Source organism: Limulus polyphemus, unplaced genomic scaffold (genome assembly GCF_000517525.1).
Source record: "Limulus polyphemus unplaced genomic scaffold, Limulus_polyphemus-2.1.2 Scaffold2786, whole genome shotgun sequence".
In the NCBI taxonomy this organism is placed as follows: Eukaryota; Metazoa; Arthropoda; class Merostomata; order Xiphosura; family Limulidae; genus Limulus; species Limulus polyphemus.
Genome location: NW_013668396.1, coordinates 99,296 through 107,472, shown reverse-complemented (window position 1 = coordinate 107,472; position 8,177 = coordinate 99,296). Strand labels below are relative to the sequence as shown.

Here is an 8,177-nt window from a genome sequence, read left to right as displayed (position 1 = left end):
TATATTTAGGTAATATATACTGGTGGTCGATCCAAATCCTAGCCACGATTATAGAGTTACGTTTCTTCTGTCGTGATAAATTTTAATTGTCTTTGTCGTTTAGAAAGTTGGGTTGTTGACAAGAAGTAATTGTACATCCATTTCATAGGAGGATGAGAAACTGATAATTTGCAAAATACACTTTCCTTACATTAACACTATTAACGAAACCTCGGTATTCCACGTTTCAGTCTATTGTCATGTCAGACCTTTTGTCCATGTAATTCGTGTTTTCATCGTTAGTAAATGAAGCTTTGAATTGTTATTTTTCTTATTATATACATTCCTGATGGACTGCGTTTTTGTGAAACCTTTGAACATTTCCTATCTGTTATACCTATCTGTGTGCTACAGGTATGTTGATAATCCTGAAATTGCACTTGTCACCCATTCTGATCATGAAATGTAATAAGCTCAGCTTTTTTATTTTCACATATAATTTTCACGTGGTACTATATTAGGATTGGCTTAATTTTACAATGCGATTTAGTATCAGTTTAATATCAGCATAATCTTCTGTTAGTACCACAAATGATCCTAGTATGACTCGGGATGTTGGGATTTGAACACTCGTGTTACAAGTCTTTTCTGTTTTACCTTTGATCACTGAATTATGACTGATCCCAAGTATTTTATTTGTGTTTTCTAAAGCAACATTTTATAATGTGTTGTTTGTTTTTGTTTGTTTCTTATGATAGTTCTTCAAATACAATGCCTCGTTCTAGCAGTTAATTTTAGTTGGGTTTTGTTATTTACAATTATGTGTTAGAAGTTTAGTATATATCATTCTTCTGTCGTGGGTTTGACTGAAAAAAATTACGAAATTATTTTCTTAGATTGATAACATTATTCTAACACTAATTCTTGTGCAGACAATACAGTTAAAATTGTACAAAAGTGCATGTTCGATTATCATTAGGGTTACTGGAAATCATAGACATGGTATTATCAAATCGGAATATACGTCTTTTTGAAGTATTTACTTATATATATATGTGCTTATACCTTCTGGAAATAAAGTGGCTTGGTGTAATTGTTTACTAAATAGATGTTTTTAATGTGACGGTAAATCCCACCATTCGTTAGTAAAAGAGTTGGCGGTGGGTGGTGTTGACTAGCTGTCTTCCCTCTAGTCTATCACTTCTAAAAATTGGGGACTGCTAGCGCAAATAGTCCTCGTGTATCTTTGCGCGAAATTCAAACCAAGCCAAATTGTCCTATAACATAATTTTACGTCTAGTTGAAGACGCGTTGTTTCCAATATGCTCATGTCTTAGATAGATGTTCGTGGTATAATTTATGGTACCAAATTTACCAGAAGAAAGCCTACTTCTGTTTTCTCTCTTGTATAAAGATTTTTACACAACGGTATTTGAGAAACAACCATCTGCAAGCAGCATATTGTCAGATAATGGCATTGGTGAGAGCTGTAGCTTCGGGAAAGGAAAGGTCAGACTGTCGCGAACTGAACAGATCGACGCTCTGTCTAAAGCAAAATAAATATATACCAGCCCCAAAGAAAGACATTTACCTCATAGACAAGTGACATATAGAACACATGTCATTAAGAATCCAGAAGAATTTACGGCCTTTACTCAAAGGAAGCCTGCTCTGCTAACTCAAGCCTAATCGATTGAACGACTATAAATAGAGGTTTCTACTTTGCCTTCCGTTTTTCTCTTGAATGGAATTGAATGGGGAGGAAAATACTAACTTGCAAGCAACGATAATTGTTTCGCGTACACGTCAATATATACCTGATGCTCCTGGCGTCAGGTTTGTTGACAGAAAATTTCCTTTGTCCTCTGGGTTGAATTGTACATACACGCTATATTTTATATACGTTCTAATTTAGTCCAATCTTTCTGAAGATAAATGAACCATCACACATGTTAATATGTCCTTTTTATTTTACATTAAATAGATTGAGGCTATCAACTGCGTGTTTCTAAACCCCCTTCCTCCCTGACAAATTATAAGTTCCGCAATGTTTATAAATAAACGTATCACATTCTTTCTCATACCCGTTATTACAAATAGTGTCATAAATATCTCGCTCATACGGATTATTCTTCCTGGCTATGTAGTCATAATAATATGTCAAAGCAATACATGCATGTGGACATTGTTCTCTGCTGTTAAGAGTTATGTTTCTTACAAATATCTATGTTTCATGAAATTCAGCGAAAAAAAAAAGCAAACTAAACCTTGACCTTTTGTAAAACTGTGATGATGAATGGTTATTTGCAACCATAGAGTTTAGTAATTTCTTTAAATTAATACGTCTTTATAGGTAATGCATGTAGTGTTTTCTTCACATCCACTAATCAAACAAATACATTTTTAAATTGAACAAGTTATTAAGTAGTGTCTTTTCTGTTTCTCTCTTCTTTAGCATATATATATATATATATATATAATTGTTTATTTATCAGTATTTTATTATCACTAAGCACAATTCAGTGCGGTTTCAATATTATTTTTCTCTGATGTATGGACGACTTATAGACTTGGATACTTTATTCTTGTTTACATGCTTATAGATTTATATAGAAATGATTTAAATAAACTATTTAGTGATTTTTTTCGACCACTCTGGCCCCAAGACTTGGGAATGTCAATTATATCCCTCCCTTTTTATCCAGAAGTTTCGGGAAAGTACAAGTAGAATAATTTGTTTGTGAACATTTTTGCATCTGAAGTACAGCTTCAATTCAGCAGAAGTAAAAATAAGCCGAATCTTGTTATGAAGTGACAGTATCAACTCACAGAACTCGCTGAATAACGTCTTCAACAAGGCTAGCTAGAAGCCTTCACTATCTGATAATTAACGCAACAATTCAATCAAGTGAAACATTTGTATATTTATTACGTTTTTAGACATTGTAAAATAGCCAAAATTTATGATTAATAAACATTAGATACATATATGTACTGTTACATAGTGTTGAAGAGATTAGCTGTACCACCTACATGAATGAATGAATAAATTCTTCCAGGACGGAAACCCTACTTTTAATGCAGTGAATAAATAGTATTTACTGTACTCACTGTGATTCTCGTGGCAAAATCAAAGTTTGGTACACTACAGATGGTTATTAAGTTGTATTCAAACAATTTGGGATTTGGAAATTGGGATCAGCGAGTCACGTGACAACCACAGTCGATATAAAGTCACGGTGGAATGTAATGTATCAAAACTTCACTTTTCGCTACGTAAGTAGTGTGATGTTGCTGAAAATTGATCACCTTTATGAAGGGTATGTAACAGCTCTTTCAGACCTAAAGGGTATCTAACAGCTCTTTCAGACCTAAAGGGTATCTAACAGCTCTTTCAGACCTAAAGGGTATCTAACAGCTCTTTCAGACCTAAAGAGTATGTAACAGCTCTTTCAGACCTAAAGGGTATGTAACAGCTGTTTCAGACCGAAAGCGTATATAACAGCTCTTTCAGACCTAAAGAATATGTAACAGCTTTTTCAGACCTAAAGGGTATGTAACAGCTCTTTCAGACCTAAAGGGTATGTAATAGCTCTTTCAGACCTAAAGGGTATATAACAGCTTTTTCAGACCTAAAGGGTATGTAACAGCTCTTTCAGACCTAAAGGGTATCTAACAGCTCTTTCAGACCTAAAGGGTATCTAACAGCTCTTTCAGACCTAAAGGGTATGTAATAGCTCTTTCAGAACTAAAGGATATATAACAGCTCTTTCAGACCTAAAGGGTATGTAACAGCTCTTTCCGATGAAAGGTATTTATATATTCAGATCATAAAGATGTGTTAAGATTTAAAATTTCGAAGACGGTGGTATCCCTTGTGCTTAATGTCATTCGAAAACAAAAGAATATGGATCAACTTGGAGCACCGGGACCATCCAAGAGATATGTAACAAACTGTATTACAGGCACGGTAATCAATGTGCAGTGTTTTGTAACAGGTGAGAGTCTACAAACTCAAAAGTCAGTAGCAGAAGCTGTCCACTTGTCTCAGGCACAGTAATCAAGGAGAATTTCCGCCTGGAAAAGCGACAAAAGTCGCGTGTACACAAGTTTCATCCATGAAATATTCTTCAACTGTCGCGTAATTCGAGCACCTGAAAAATGAAACGGGTATTTGTGCTATTCCATATGAAGACATACGGTCAAGCTGCCGAACACAACGCCTATTGATTTCTGTACGACCAGACTGTTGAATCTTATGCTAAGAAACCGTCGTCATCATAAACTAGATGAAATATTGAATGCAAGCAAGAGAGCATTAGTGTACTTTAGACATGATAGTTTTACGACGGGGCGTTTTACAATGGAAACTACACTGCAGGGCTATTGTCAAAGTGCACAGTCATCAGAGAGAGTACGACCTGACGTACTCATCCTGTGTAGTACGTTTTAAATGTTGAACATTGTTTATTTATGGAACTATTAAATTAACGTATTTGGTATATTTTTTTGAAAAAAAATATTAGATCATTCGAATATTTACGGAAATAATTATATAATTGCCTTGAGCTAAATGACTTCGGAATTTAGGACGAATGTGTGTCACGTAAACTTTCCTGGCTAAACATATCGCTCTATATTCCCAAATTATACATACATAACGCCTCGTTCGATCAAGACAATTTTGAAAGTGTAAATAACAAACTACTAGTATTCGTAAGGCTGGAACCTGGGTTAATTTGTATGTCACTGGAAAAACAAACAAGCTTTTTAATTTGTATATTTGTCTGTTTTGAATTTCGTGCAAAGCTACACGAGGGCTATCTGCGCTAGCCGTCCCTAATTTAGCAGTGTAAGACTAGAGGGAAGGCAGCTAATTACCACCACCCACCACCAACTCTTAGGCTACTCTTTTACCAACGAAGCACTGGATTGACTATCACATTATAACGCCCCCACGGCTGAAAGGGCGAGCATGTTTGGAGTGACGGGGATTCGAACACGAGTTTTGTAATATCAGTACTTACATGCGTGTCTAGTTTTTTATTCTTTTAATCGCGTATATAAATATAAATATATGTTTATTTATCATTTTATGTTTAACAGAAAACTAGGACAGTTTGTTGAATTTTTTTTTATAAATAAACAGGAAAGTATTAACAACAATAAATTCATACTTTTAAGGATTTTTTTTTTATTTCTAATAACAGAAATCGGAGCTAAAACCCCAAGAACAAATCTCACCAAGGTACAAGCTACAGTTTAAGAATTGTAAAGTCTATAAATTTTTGTTTTAGAAGTACCCGTGAAAATAGAACTCACACAGTGTTACGAATACGCTTTCTATCAGATTTAACTTCTGTTTGCAAGACTTCCTCACTGTTTATTGAAGACTTATATCATTGAAGTGCATACATAGGTGTTTTAACTCGCATTGTCCCACAGCCTTACCGCTGGCGCTGTAGCAGGTTGTGAGAATGTGGCTGCTAACAACATATTATAGTAATACACAAGAGTGGTGATTGATAATAGTTAATAAGTTTTACAAGTCATATTATATAAACCATAACATCTTCGATATCTTTGTTGTGTACTATTATAGAAGGTTTCCGCATGCTCGGCCAACAAGTGGACATCTCGCGGTGCTTGATAGGTGCATGGTTATTTTGAAAGACACTATCACCAGTTCGATGAAAGAAATACATCGTAGAGTAAACCGTATTTCCGATGATTTTCTTCTAGAGACAGGCTAACATATTACATTTCTTCGCAATGATTGAACTAAGTTTATACCAATAAAATATGATCCACCAATCATTATGCACAGCTAGGGTCAGTGGTTCGGGATATAAGCTTTATCAGGTTGTTTTAACTTATAAATACATCCAAAGGGGAAATTTTGACTCATCCAACCAGATTACTTTTCGTCGGGTCCACAGTATATAGTTACTGCTACTCTGCATGGGCCAACATATGTTTCTTAAGGTAATAAATGATACTGCATGTATTGTTATACAGTGTTGTAAAACAGAGCCATTCTGATACTGCGTGTTATAGTGTGTTGTAAAACAGAGCCAGTCTGGTACTGCATGTTATACTTGTTGTAAAACAGAGTCAATCTGGTACTGCATGTTATACTATGTTGTAAAACAGGGCCAGTCTAATACTGCGTGTTATACTGTGTTCTAAAACAGAGTCAATCTGATACTGCGTGTTATACTGTGTTCTAAAACAGAGCCAGTCTGGTACTGCGTCTTATACAATGTTGTAAAACAGGGCCAATCTAATACTGCATGTTATACAGTGTTGTAAAACAGAGTCAGTCTGGTACTGCATGTTATACAGTGTTGTAAAACAGAGCCAATCTGGTACTGCGTGTTATACTGTGTTCTAAAACAGAGCCAATCTGATACTGCATGTTATACTGTGTTGTAAAACAGAGCCAGTCTGGTACTGCATGTTATACAGTGTTGTAAAACAGAGCCAATCCAATACTGCGTCTTATACTATGTTGTAAAACAGGGCCAATCTAATACTGCATGTTATACAGTGTTGTAAAACAGAGCCAATCTGGTACTGCGTCTTATACAGTGTTGTAAAACAGAGCCAATCTGGTACTGCGTGTTATACTGTGTTCTAAAACAAAGCCAATCTAATACTGCGTGTTATAGTGTGTTGTAAAACAGAGCCAGTCTGGTACTGCATGTTATACTGTGTTGTAAAATAGAGCTAATATGGTATAGAGTTGGTTTAGCCTTGCATGCTACAACAGTATAATATAGAGTGCATGTTACGTGTAACAATAAAGCCATTTTTAACTTTTAGTTAACAATAATTTGAAATGGAGTTATTATAGTGTTTTAAGTGTAGAAATAACGTAGAGTCGTTTTAGTGCTGCTGCTTGTACTAATACTGCAATTTAATAACGTGTGTGTATGAAGTTTAAACTGTAATCGCTTTGGTGCTGTTTAAACCATTAATGCAAACAAAATTATTCACTACAGGTAGACACCGGGAATATCAGCACGAGAATGTTATAGTATACGAATATTGAGTAGATTTCGTCACAACCAGCGCTTGGATATTAAGATAATCAATAGGAGAATATCAGAGCAATAAATATGTGAAAATGAGGGTAATGAAAGACTGGGGTCACGTAATAAAACCGTGAATTTCAGTGCAATGGTAACTAAACATTAGGATAAATAGTATTGAGATACTGTGGTAATTCACTCGTGGATTTCAGCGTAATCAAACCTGGATATCACTGTAATCACTTGGTGAATATCGAGGTTATAAATACTTGAATAAAAGTAAAACATAAATTTCAATATTTGTTTGTTTTTATCAAAACGTTTTACGTCATTGCACGCTTCTAAAATCATTTTTTATAAAACTGGAGACATCTGAAGCACGTGATATAACAAGAATAACCCGAGTAAATTTAAGAATGATAACTAAAGTTATTATATATACGATGTGCTTTTGTCGTTGAAAACATTTATAAATATTTATAAGTCAAGGTATTTAACAATGTTGGACCTACACACTGTAATTCTTTAATAATAAATGAGTCTGTCACTGACCGAACGACAGAGCTATCAGAGTTAAGTACTGATTGACCCACTGCTCACATTTTTAGCAACAATACATTACAGTTTGTCACAGTTAAATGGCCCGATATTTAGTAAGCTGTCGAACTTGACTCGCCAATTCTTACATAGTGTTAGACCTACTATTCGTGGGTTAATTTCATTGTTTTCAGATCAAGGTAGGTTTTCTGAATCAGGAAAAGCCTTTTGAAACAGAAAAACAATACACTTGGAACATACGTTAGCAGTCTGATGTTTTTTTTGTTTTTTTTTCACGGCACGTGTAGTATAAAAGTAATATACACACGTAGAGGTCTTTACTAGCTTTCCTCAGGTGTCATGGCGACTAGCGGAGAAGATATGGGTGTGGATTTGAGAAACTTGATCTCATGTGCCACGTATACCGTCAAACCTGATCTGACCTATCTTGGACAGCCTGTGCATAAAGGGTGTTCACATGCAACAAACTAATTTTCTATGTGTTGTGGTGGACTTTAATAGCTTTCTGGATCTGGATTAGGTAAGTTGTGTAATAAATTATCACTTTATTACCGTTGATCAATCTAACATTTAAACTGTATTTGTACCCTATGATTGAATCATCTA

At 35.0% G+C, this 8,177-nt stretch overlaps 2 long non-coding RNA genes across 3 annotated transcripts in view; one reads left to right on the top strand and one right to left on the bottom strand.

The window, feature by feature from the left end:
* LOC111087873 overlaps positions 1-8,177 on the top strand; it is a 97,883-nt gene that overhangs the window by 3,754 nt on the left and 85,952 nt on the right. The window contains exon 2 of one of the 2 annotated variants that reach the window (XR_002612502.1): positions 7,896-8,091. The exons of the other annotated variant lie outside the window; for it this stretch is intronic. This is a non-coding gene — a long non-coding RNA (uncharacterized LOC111087873). The remainder of the gene's footprint in view (positions 1-7,895; positions 8,092-8,177) is intronic. 2 annotated transcript variants of the gene reach the window in all.
* The window catches only part of LOC106467901, a 58,653-nt gene that overhangs the window by 11,948 nt on the left and 38,528 nt on the right, over positions 1-8,177 (bottom strand). The gene's annotated exons all lie outside the window — the stretch shown is intronic.